Source organism: Musca domestica, unplaced genomic scaffold (genome assembly GCF_030504385.1).
Source record: "Musca domestica strain aabys unplaced genomic scaffold, Musca_domestica.polishedcontigs.V.1.1 4, whole genome shotgun sequence".
NCBI lineage: Eukaryota > Metazoa > Arthropoda > Insecta > Diptera > Muscidae > Musca > Musca domestica.
Window position 1 is genome coordinate 24773663 of NW_026712328.1, and position 13005 is coordinate 24786667.

Genomic DNA, 13005 nt, shown 5'->3' on the forward strand with positions numbered 1-13005 from the left:
CTTAAAGTGTCAACTCTATTTTTTAAGTATGTATTCTTTTCAATAATAAGAAAATTGTTCAGAAAATATTCAAATTCGGGTGTTTTCAAAATGATTATTGCATCATATGCATCGACAAAATCCACATTTTTTATAGCGAAATAAATTTTTAGAGATATATAGAACATGATTTTGAAAATCTTGACCTTTCTTTCAGTTTTTGCGGTTTTTAATTATTTATTCAAAATCAATGCAACAAGTTGCATGGTTTTTTTAGTAATTCTGACATTACAAGCCAAACAGGTAGACATCTATACTTTTTTTTTTAAATTAGCCTACCTTGTCTTCTTTATACCATGGTTCCATGTATGTCTATTTATGTTGTACTTATTACAAGGTGGGGCACAATGATTAAATTTGAAAAAGTTAAAAAGCTTTGAATACCCTCTACCATTTGGAACGAATTTGGAAATTTTTAAAAGATAAAATCCGTTAAAAATTCTTTTATAATCTTAAAAATACCGAATATAGCCGTTATATTGGGGTCTCTACGACGTGAAGCTACATAGGTTTTGTTTGTCATAAACCATTACCATATTCAAATTCGAAACATGAAATAAACGGTGAATAATGTAGCTGAAAGAATCAAAATACCGTATATAGGGAGGTACCATTATATCGGAGCTATACGAAGACCTGGACATGCATTGACAATTTTCTGGCACAGGCTGTAGCATCCATTACGAACTTCAAATAAGACATCTCAAACAATGGTGGAGGGTATAAAAACACAAACCTAAGGCTAAAGTCGTGTAACTTCACATTTAACAGATGCAACACGTTTTTTATTTGACACGAAATTCTATTTTATTACGAAAAGCAAGAGAATATTCTCCCCAAAAGCTATAAATATGAATTAAGTTTTAAACAAATTCGTGGAAAAAATGCGCCGAAAATCATCGAATATCGGGAGGTACCGTTATATGACGGCTGTACCAAAACATGGACCGATATATCCCTTTTTCCATATCAACCATCCTAGACACAATACAAATTGTTCTGCAAATTTTTGAAGGTCTATATAGGTCATATAAAGTGAGCTGTATCTTGATTTCAACAGACAGACGGACATCGTTAAATCGACTTAGAATTTTATGCTGATTATGAATATATATACTTTATGGGGTCTACGTGGAATATTTAGGGATGTTACAAACGGAATGACAAAGTTAATAGACCCTCCTTTCCTAGGTGGAGGGTATAACAAGTGTGTCATATTTGGTTTAAATCGGTTCATATAGATCCAATATTAATTGTTCATCCGATTTGTTATATTTGTTCTCCAGAGCACACACACAGCTCAGAAATACCTTTGACAAATGTTACCGAGTTGGGTTCAGATTTGATATATATCTTTATCCGATTTCAGGTCAATTGTGCACCAAATATATTAACATATAAGCCCGATTTGAAAAGACAAAAATGCTTTGGCAAATTCAGAGGAGGATTTTCCTCTCATATATTAGTTCCTTTGGTCTTTAAATTATATCTATAATCATAGTTGGTATGATTTAATTCTCACAAATTGCATATATAAGCTTTTATTTGTTATGTGAATCTCTACTATATATGCAAAGGAATGTAAGGTATCAAAAAATCGGTCCGCCTGACTTTTAGACTTCCTTTACTGATTTTAACCTTAAGGTGTGAGTACATAAAAGGCTTTTTTTACTGGTTTCTTTGCAATAGAACGAAGGAGTCTTGGGTTGACTTAGTTCGATTTTCACCCTACGAGCCTTTGTTCTTATACGAAGCAGCAACCCGATGACTTAATCCAGGCAAAAAAACAGTAAAGAAAGTTTTAAAGTCGGGCGGGCTCGACTTTTTGATACCCTACACCACTTTGCTAATTTAGGAGAACTGCGCATAACAATTAAAAGTTTTTATGGGAGAGTTGAATCAATTATAATTTAAAGTTCAAAGGACTAAATATGCCGAAGCATTTGCATCTTTTAAACTTGTGCACATTTGGTGCACAATTAATTTGAAATCGGACGAAGTTATATATGGGAGCTATATCCAAATCTGAACCGATCTCGATAAAATTTAGCAAATGTATTTCTGAGCTGTAACAAATCGGATGAACAATATATATGGGAGCTATATCCAAAACGGAACCGATCTCCATAAAATTTGGCAAAGATATTTCTGAGCTGTATTTGATATATTTCCCTGAATATCGTTGTTACGGAGTGCATATTACGGCTGTGGGTAACAAATATGACAAATCGGATGAACAATATATATGGGAGCTATAGCTATATCTGAACCGATTTTCACCAAATTTGACATACTAGCTTCTAGACTCAATTCAGTCGTAAGTGCCAAATTTCATCCAAATTGGGCAAATATTAGACGTTTGATGCACAATCAAAGGTAAATCGGACGAAGTTATATATGGGAGCTATATCCAAATCTGAACCGATCTCGATAAAATTTAGCAGATGTATTTCTGAGCTGTATTTGATTTATTTCCCCAAATATTGTTGTTACCAAACAAATGGGCCAAACAAATGATTTGTGCAAAATTTCATACGGATAGGGCAATAAATGCAAACTGCACTTTGTTTACAAAAATACATGGACAGACGGACGAACGGACGGACATGCATAAATCGACTCAGAATGTGATTCTATGCAGATCATCAAAAGGAACTATGGGTCTATGCTTTTGCCTGTTACAAACAAATGCACAAAGACATAATACCCTGACCACCTTGTGGTGTAGGGTATAAAAACGTTTTATGTATTCACACCTTTAGAATACAAATGTTCAAAGACCACCCCGATTCTCAAGTAATATTAAAATTTATAGTTTATGGTTGCAGCTTTTTCTGACCGCTTAATATCGCTGTGGAACCATTGTGTACATTTCAGTACTGATCTCCAAAAATCCAACATTGACTTACCCCTTCACATCTTTTGTGAACCCAATGTCAAATTTCCAGATTAAGGCATTTGACCTGGGCACTGATAGCTTAGCCAGTCAATAACCTTATCTATTTGAAAAGGAATCTTTTCAAAGGAAATCAATGAATATTGTGTTCTTAAAAAGTATTTAACCTCCTAGCAACTCGGCTCGTTGTTTAACGCAAGGAGATTTTTAACAGTTGAACAGCTCAGCGATGTAGCGGCCGGTCACGTTATCCAATCCGTAAATCTTCTAAACTGTTTCATGAAAGTTTAGCAGCAAGTAGCCTTATTGAACACACATTAAATTGTTCCAACATATTTTAGATTAGAATTATAATTTAAAGTTTTGGAAGCTTATCCATATTTTTTTTCTCATCGAATTCAATTAGAAAATTACAAAGTTATTGAATTTTCAATTAAACAATACGAGGGATGGGGAATGAAATTCGTCGGATAAATCATGCGAAAAATCCTTGATAACATTTCCTATCGCCATTTCATATGTATGTACATTGATGCGGCGCTGGTTTCTTATAACAGATGTTTCATGCTTTATTGAAACCCCACCAACAACAGCAGCAACAATGGCAAATTACAGGTCATTTGCTTACCCAAACATTAAATTCATGGCCGCATTTTTATGGAAGGATATTTGATTATTTGGGCAAGTTGAAAATAACTTTGGCCGCATGGCATCTGTCCACCCCGCCGTGCGCTTGATTCTTGTCTATGCGCGCATTTTATGGCATTCAACAACTGGCAAATGTTTCCATCGCGAAATGCTAACAATTTGTACTTTATTTTCTTGTTAATATTTTGTGTCTTTTTCGTAACAAGGAGGACCCAGTTGCCTTTTCATGTAAACTACTCGTGTAAGTACTGCATGCACTTGGGCAAAACTTTTATTTTAAGTGAATGTGTTTTGATGTCGATACTCTCAAAATGATGTTTTGTTTCTATTATCGTTGACAGTGGGCTAAAACTCGAAAATAATACAATACATTTTATGATCAGAGTTATTAAAGTATTTTTGTCGATAGTTAGGGTAAGTGTGCCAAAATTCGGCATGTCCCAGTAGTCGGCATTTTTTATTTTAAAGCCCAAATAAATGAAACTACTATAACTAAATGTATTTAGTTTACTTCAAATATATTGTTAGCTAACTTTGTGTACAATTTCGCTAAGAAAAGATGATTTATTCTAATAAAAATTAAATTTTTGTCTGTGAAGGTCCTTAACAATCCATATTCTTAAGAAAAGTACAATAAAGACGTCGAATCAGTTTAACTACACAAAAATATTATATTTTAATGAATTAATTTATTATTATTATTAATTATGCTTACAAAAAAATTGGTATGCCGACTGTTGGAACATGCCATACCGACAATTGGTAAGTGGTGCCGACTACGGGCAAAAAAGCATTGTTTTAATAAAACTACAAATTTATGAAATTTAATAAAAAGTTATTAAAACTTTATTTATTGTTGCAAAAACTATACAAAATATCGAATCCGAATAAATTAACTTTGTAATAATTGAAATGTTTCACTCAGAATGCGTAGTGCGTATGTAAACGAAGAATTGTTAAATTCAATCAACGCGAAAACTTCAGACGGTTTTATTTCATGTAAAGAAAGATTAAATTCGAATGGGCCGACTTTATGATACCTTGCAACAATGGGCATATTTAGTGGAGCTATCTGTCACGAATAAACGTTTATATTCGGAATTAATGTGAAGTGGCTCGTACCAATTATGAGCGTTTTTTGAATGCGTATTACAGCTTTAGAGCAGTTGTAATATGGAATCAAAGGGAACTGGGAGGTATATCCATCTGGGAACTGGGAGGTATATCCAACTCTGAATCGATTTCCGCCAAATTTGAGGAGCATTATTACCTCCCGTTCCAAATAATATAGCTATAGAGTGCAATAATATGACTTATATTAAAAACCAGTAAGGAAAGGTTAAAAGTCTGGCTGGGCCGACTATATGAAACCCTACACCACTATGCTTTTTTAGTAGAGCTCTCGTAACAAAAATGTTTATATTGCGAATTTATGTGAAGTAGATCATACCAACTACGAGTATGAACCAAATAACATTGCTGTATAGTGCATGATATGCCTTCGATATGGATTATATTCAAAAGTATTTATTGGAGCAATGTTTAATATTTATTGGATAAATGATAAAATTGGGTTGAATATGAACAATTTTGATTTAGGCTGATATTACATATAGGGTGAGCAACAACGGTTAAATCGGGTGAAGATGTATACCGAAGCTATGTAAAAATCTGAACTGATAAAATTTGGCAGAGGTATTTTCGAGCAGTATCTGATACCCGATGTCACATATCATTATTGTAGAGTGAATATTACTCATGTGAGAGACTTTAACACCGAATGAAACTTATATATATGGAAGCTATAACTTTATCTGAACATATTTTAACCAAAATTTGCAGCACTTTATTTTAGGATAAATTAAGTCGAAATTGCCAAAATTAAGTCAATTTGGGTTGATGTTAGTCATTTGGTACACAAAAACTCAAATCGGCTAAAAATATACCCCCATAGGGTAGAGCTGGGAACTTAAAACCGTATATCATCAAATGGTTATATGAGTCAATCGTCCGTCCTATTCAGTCTTATGGTGGCACTCTCTGGGGAAGGTTTCCCTCAGTAAAAACAGGTGTACTTTACACCTCAATCTGCATTGGACACCCTACTTAGCAACATCTCTGGCAATGAAGCTGCAAAAGAATTGGCATGAAGCGACTCCGTGTCAACTGATCTAGAGATTAAGGGCTCGGTGAAACCTTGTATCACTTCTTCCAGATTATACACAAACACTACTGTGCAAAATGCAAGAGGCTGTATTGCCTTCAAAAAAATATTGTCGGTAATCTCCGTAAGGAGATTTTCATCACTCTTTCCGTTACGAAATCGGACATAAAACTTGTACTTTATTGTCATCAAAATACTGAATACTGAAAACGTGGACCTATACAGGATGAGCTAATTTTATTGAATGAAAGCAAAAAATGTCGGAAAATACATCAAACTTTAAAATAGGTTAAGATTTGTTCGAATTGGTCAACGTTGGCACAATTGAAACCGTCATACGCTGCCCGAATGTTGTTCTGTGTTATTTTGGCCCAATCCCGGCGAAGCGCTTGCTTGAGGTTATCGACACTTTGGTATTATTTAGTGTCAACCTTGGTTTCCAAAATACTCCAGACACAATAGTCTAACGGATTGGTATCCGGAGATTTGGGTGGCCATTGTGCGAGAAACCTCATTTTGTAACCATTCTAGGGTGGCGCGTGCTGAGTGCGATGGTGCTGAGTCCTGTCCGAATGTCCACGGTCTGCCGCCAAAGTGTTTGCGTGCCCAAGGCTTTAATACACCCTCCAGAATATTTTCGCGATAATATTCTGCGTTTATCCTGATGCCATGGTCGATTAATACGAGCGGAGAGAGACCTTCGGCTGTTATGGCGGCCCACAACATCACCATGGCCGGCGCTTAAGTTCTAGTGGCCATCCGAAGGTGCACATTTTCTGCTGTCCACGATTATTTTTGTTTGTTTACAAACTGCTGGACAACGAATGTTCTCATCTTAGAAAACCAAATTCGGCACTTCACCACTTTCGGTCTAGCGAAGCAACTCTTTAGCTCTTTTGAGTATATTTTCTTTCTGTTGTGGTGTAAGTTTTTCACTTTTTGGAATTTCAATGGCTTTACCCCGAGCTTATTTTTCAATATTGCGATATGTTCAGCTCACGAGCCATTTTTCGGCCACTGCGACGCGGGTTTCGATCAAGTCGCTTCTTAACTTTTCGAACCACTTCTGCTGATGTTGCTGTTTTCTGCCATCAATTTCCCTGACGTCGGGTTACGCTACCAGTATCACGATAACGAGCGATGGTACGAGACACAAAAGATTTATTCACGGTTAAATGCAGGAGTGCTTTAACGATAGCCACTTGTGGGTTTCCAGCCAAATATAAATAAATCACACTATCACGAATAATTTTTTCCTAGAAAATTCTCACCAAAATGCTTTTGTACGCTTGTAAACATTATAATGTGCTGTTACTGGAACAATCTAAACAGCTGTCGGACGAGTGGCTTAGAAATGATAGCAGTCTGAAGCTGGTTGCAGTTTTTTCATCTCACCCTGATTATATGGGAGCTATATCCAAAGCTGAACCGATATTGGTAAAATATTGGCAGAGGTATTTCTGATCTGTATCGGATATCTAGTACCAAATATCATTATTGTGGAATTCACATTACGAATGTAAGGGATATAAACCCCAAATCGATTGAAGCATATATATATTTTAGCGATAGCTATATCTGACCTGAATTCGATCGGATATGCCGAATTTCTTTCCATTTGAAAGAATATTACACATATCGCACACAATAAAATTTAAATCGGACGAAAATATATGGGAGCTATATGTACATTTGAACTGATATTCACCAAAGTTGCCAGACATACTTCTTGGCTGAACTTGGTAGTGTGCGGTAAAATTCATTTGATTCGGACTGATATTACCCATTTGGTGCACAATATTTATGAAATCGGAGCGGCACTATACCACAGCGTGGTATGATATGAGTATTGTTTTGAAAATTATTTAAAAATAATAGATGAATGCAAAAAACTGAACTTTAAATACCCTCCACCACTAGGCAAAAATAAACTTTTTCAAAATAAAGTATTTGGATACCATTGAGGTTGGTTAGCTACTGCAGTTAAAATTTTTAAAATAAAATAAAGTGGAAACGGCAACCTATATAGACAATTACCTAGTAAAAGGGTTGTTATGAATTGCTAGTCTTATATACCAAATTTGAAATTTATATAACAAATTTAAACTAATTTCGTGGAAAAACGTAGCTAGGGTAATCGAAATGTGGACACCGTTTGAAGACCGGTTGTAGAACCCATAACGAACTACAAATACTGAATTTAAAACAAATCCGTTTGAAAATGTGGTCTAAATAACGTGGAGGTTCAATAGGAAAACGTGGACCTATACATTCAATGTTCTTCCGCCGGAGCTAAAACCCATTACGAACTGCAAATAACAATTTTGAGATAAACACGTCTAAAAATGTTTGAAGGTACCGTTATGTGGGTGCTAAAGTAAAGCGTGGACACATACAGTCACCTGAGGTAGAACCCGTTACAAACTCTTAATACCAACTTTGGAGCAATTCCATGGAAAATTGTGGCTAAAATTATTACAATACCGAAAATCCGGAGATACCGTTGTTCGGGGGCTATACGAAAACATGGACCGAATATCTCATCTCACGAACCATCTTAGACGCCGTACAAACTATCTTCGTTAAATAAGTTGGCTGTGTTGTGATTTCACGAGACCGACTGACGAACAGACAGACGGACATCACTGAACAGTTTTAGAATTTTATGTAGGTCATGAATGTACATTTCATGACATCTACGGCGAATTTTTAGAGGAGTTACAAACGGTATAACACATTTATATACCCTCATTTCCATGGTAATGTGTATAAAAAGTGCTGTCATTAGATAGCCTTATTAAGCCCGTCCGTCCGCCTGTTTTAATTACTCTAGGGCTAAAACGGCATGTGACAGAAAGTTAGAGTTGCCCCCGATATTCGTCATTTTAACTATTTTAGCCATAGATTCTAGCGGAATAACTTAGAATTCGACATTTAGGTTTCGTGCTCTATGTTCTTCGTCCTCTTCCATGTTTTCTTATAGCCTTCATAAAACGGTACCAACAGATATATAATGTTCTCATGGCTGTATCAATATTTTCAATTGGAAGTTTTTAAATTTTGAAAATTTTTTCATGCAGATCCTCGTTTTGATATAGCCCCCATACAACGGTATTTCCCGATATTTGGTTTTTGATTTTAGCTACATTTTCTTATGGAATTACTTAAATTTCGGTATTTGGGTTCTACTCCTATAGCAGAACAATTTCTACATAGGTCTACATTTTTCTGTACCCCCTCCTCAGATTTTCGTTATTTTGACGACATCGCTAATTCGACTTTGGAATTAACGCTGATCCAGAATTTATAATCTTGTAGAAAAAAATTATAACCTCCTTCCTATAGTGGACTTCAGTTATAAAACTCATAATCACATTCCAACCAAAAATACTGGGTTTTGATGAGGGGTTCAATCTTTAATTATCGAAAATTTTTATTTCATCCACTCCCAAATTAGTATCATAAAACTTTTGTTGTCGTATTTAATTACACGAATCTTCCGAATGACATGGTTGGATTGTACGTAATTGGGATATCTATGTAATTGTTGATTATATAGGAGTCAAATATCCATTAGTTGAAAATTTAAACTCTTGACTTTTGCTCGAAATTTCTAGTTCCCCATTCCACTGTATAACGTTGTGGTGATTTTAGTGGGTACTGCTACAGTATCATTTTAATCAGATTGCGGATACTTTATATTTCAATTATTTTGAAATTCACGAAGTGTGGCGTCTCTTCGCCACCGACATGTACTTTTGTTACCCCAAAGCGTGTTGTTTTTGTTTTGTTTGTTTGTTGCGGTATTGGCGGCAATGATGATGGCGCTCCTCCTTTCAAATATCACTCATTGGCAGCGCAACAACACCAATAACAGCAGCAGCAGGAACAGGAGCATCTGTAGTATCTCATCATGGTGGTGGCGGTGGTAGAGTATATTAAAGTTTGTGCATGCGTGTTTGTGTGTGCTTGTGTCCGTACGGTTGAGAGTTGTGCTTACTTTGCATTTCATTATTGAAAATTGTGGAATATTCTCAACTTGGTCATTATTTTGAAGTGGTACGCGATTGCGTCTGTTTGATAAGGCCAAGCCAAGTCAGGCCATACCAGGCCAATGGCATATAGATTGTGTGGTCTGCACTATATTTGGTTAGTTTCATGCGAAACAGAGGCGCAGTGTAAATTTAAATAAATTTATTAACTTTTTAATTGAAGTGGATGCTGAGAGGGCGGGTGAAAAACTCTACCCGCTTACCTGAGTTTAGCAGAAGAACACACTTGAGTCCATGAGTATTTTTATTTTTCCTAGATGAGAAGAGAATTGAAACATATTGTGGGGTAATAAGAAAATTACGACAGTTTATCTAATCGCTTAATTTCATCTACGATGGCTTAATTTCAAATTGTAGAAGAAGAGTAGAGGGCAGAGTCTATGCACTTTAAATATTGACATTTACTTGAGGTAGGTGAGGTAGTTACATTGAAATGGAAATATTTGTTCCTGTTGTCTTTGAAGATGCGATTGGTTAAGCCTGGAATAGAAAAGTCTAATGGTATCAATTCAGTGTTTGAGGATTATTCTTAAATATTTTAATATTATCCCAATACCCTGTGCATTACATTTTTATATATTTATACCCTATAACACTATGTGTTGGGGGTATTATAAGTTTGATTGGGCCATAAATTATGTAACACCTCGAAATATTGGTTTCCCACATAGGAAAGTATATATGGATCTTCCTATCTCGCCGAGCTGAGTCGATCTAGCTATGTATGACCCTCCGTCCGTCTGTCCACGTAAATTTGTAATCACGCTACAATGAGCAAATATGGCCCGATCCTCACGAAATTTTGCATGGAGGTGGGGTTATGATCAGAAAAGAAGCCTATTGCTTTTGGAGATGATCGCAAAATATTCAGGGGTTGAAATAGACCATTAACTGAAAAATTTCCTGATTTTGCAGCCTTTATAAAGGTCTCAAATAGAAACCAAAGGACACGAAATCTCGCATGATGTTAGAGTTTACGACAGCGGGTAGAATGGTCCACTACTTTTGTGTGAAAAAAATACCAACATCGGAAATACACGTATCGTAAAAAAGCAAACCATATTGATCAGTGTAAATTTGGAGATACAGAGGGGCCTATCGCTTTTAGATATGATCGCAAAATATTTACAGGATGTGATAAAAAACTGCAACACAGTCAAACACCATAATTTTAACATTTTTTCTTTAAAATTTATTTAATGAAACCAAAAAATTTCGGAAATAACATCAAATTTTAGAATAGGTTTAGATTTGTTCATTGGTCACTTTTGGCACGAATTATGGCCTTCAAACGACCAATGAAACCGTCACACTCTGCCCTAATGTTGCTTTGCGGCATTTTGGCCCATTCGCGGCCAAGCGCTTGCTTGAAGTGATCGACACTTTGGTATTTTTTAGTGTCAACCTTGCTTTCCAAAATACTCCAGTCACAATAGTCCAAGGGATTGGTATCCGGAGATTTTGGTGGCCATTGTGCGCCATTTTTGGGTGGGGCGTGCTGAGTGCGATGGTGCTGAGTCCTATTGAGTCCTTAAATACACCCTCCAGAATATTTTCACGATTATATTCGGCTTTATTCTGATCGATTAATACGAGCGGAAAGCGACAGCCCACACCATCACCATGGCCGGCGCTTGAGTTCTGATGGTCAACCGAAGGTGCACATTTTCATCTGACCTCTTTGGCAAGTAAACACGATCATTTTGATTGTTTACAAACTGCTGGGCAACCAATGTTTTCTCATCGGAGAAAACCAATTTCGGCAGTTCACCACTTTCGGCCAAGCGAAGCAACTCTTTTGCTGTTTTGAGTCTATATCTTTCTGTTGCGGTGTAAGTTCTAGCACTTTTTGGAATTTCAATGGCATATTGTGATATGTTCAGCTCACGAACCATTTTTCGGCCACTGCGAAGCGGGTTTCGATCAAGTCCTTCTTTATTTTTCGAACCATTTCTGCTGATGTTGTTGTTTTCTTCCGTCCCCTTCCTTGGCGTCGGGCTAAGCTACCAGTATCACGGTAACGAGCGATGGTACGAGACACAAACGATTTATTCACATTTAAATGCTGGAGTGCTCTAACGATAGCCACTTCTGGTTTTCCAGCCAAATACAAAGAAATCACACTATCACTCTTGAATTTCATCACGAATAACTTTTTTTCTGGAAAATTCTCACCAAAATGCTAATGTACGATTGTAAACAATATAATGAGCTGTCACTGGAATTATTTTAACAGCTGTCGGACGAGTGGCTTAGAAATAACAGCTGTCTGAACTTGGTTGCAGTTTTTTCATCTCTTTTTTTCACTCTGTATGTATGCTCATTATATAGAAAGACTGTTAGTATTTTTGATCTGAGAACCCAAAAACATTTCAAAATCCTCCACTTGGAATTTCCCCAGTTCATGACCCGAAAATTGTTGCACAGTGTTTTCCTAAGCAACTTGGAAAGGGAGATCGAAACGTCTTTGATAGATATAGGGCATATATCTTTTAAGTCTAGATGACGAATTCCTATTACATATGCCTACTGGAAACTCGGTTCTAGGCGGAGAGCTGGACTGGTACTGGGACTTTTTATTGAAGAATCATACACAATAATCGTTTTTCGCTTGCCCGATCATAATACGATCCTTCAAAGTATCTGAACTTGTTTAATGCCAACACGAGACCGACTACCGTAAACGTTCTTATGGACAGTATGATCGCAATGAAAGCTATAACATCAAAGACCATAAAATAAAAAACTTTATTGGAATGTTTAAATATTCTCAACTCGGCTCAGTACGCGTTATATGGGTCATGCGGAGATTAGTGGTAACGAGACAACGAACTCAATCGCCGAAACAGCCAGGGAATTAGTTACAGTAAACTTGAACAATCCAATGTAGCCAAATGCGTCAGATCCTTTGGCGATGATGAAAATAAATACATAAATAGTAGATTTTTATATCTTCTGGGTCATTCTGCGGCTCAGGATTCAGAGGACGTATGAAGTCTTTTCACCACTACGTCACTGCCTTCAAAAATGGATTCTACTTCGTCTGCAATACATCAATATTTTCAATAAAAAAAAAAACAAATAATTTGAAAATATTATTAAAACTTTTGTCCATTGATTTAGATGTAATGATAGACATCTCTCTGTACACATCTATTTCTTCTTCCTCATCTTCTTAAGTACGAAATCAATTTGTTATCATAATT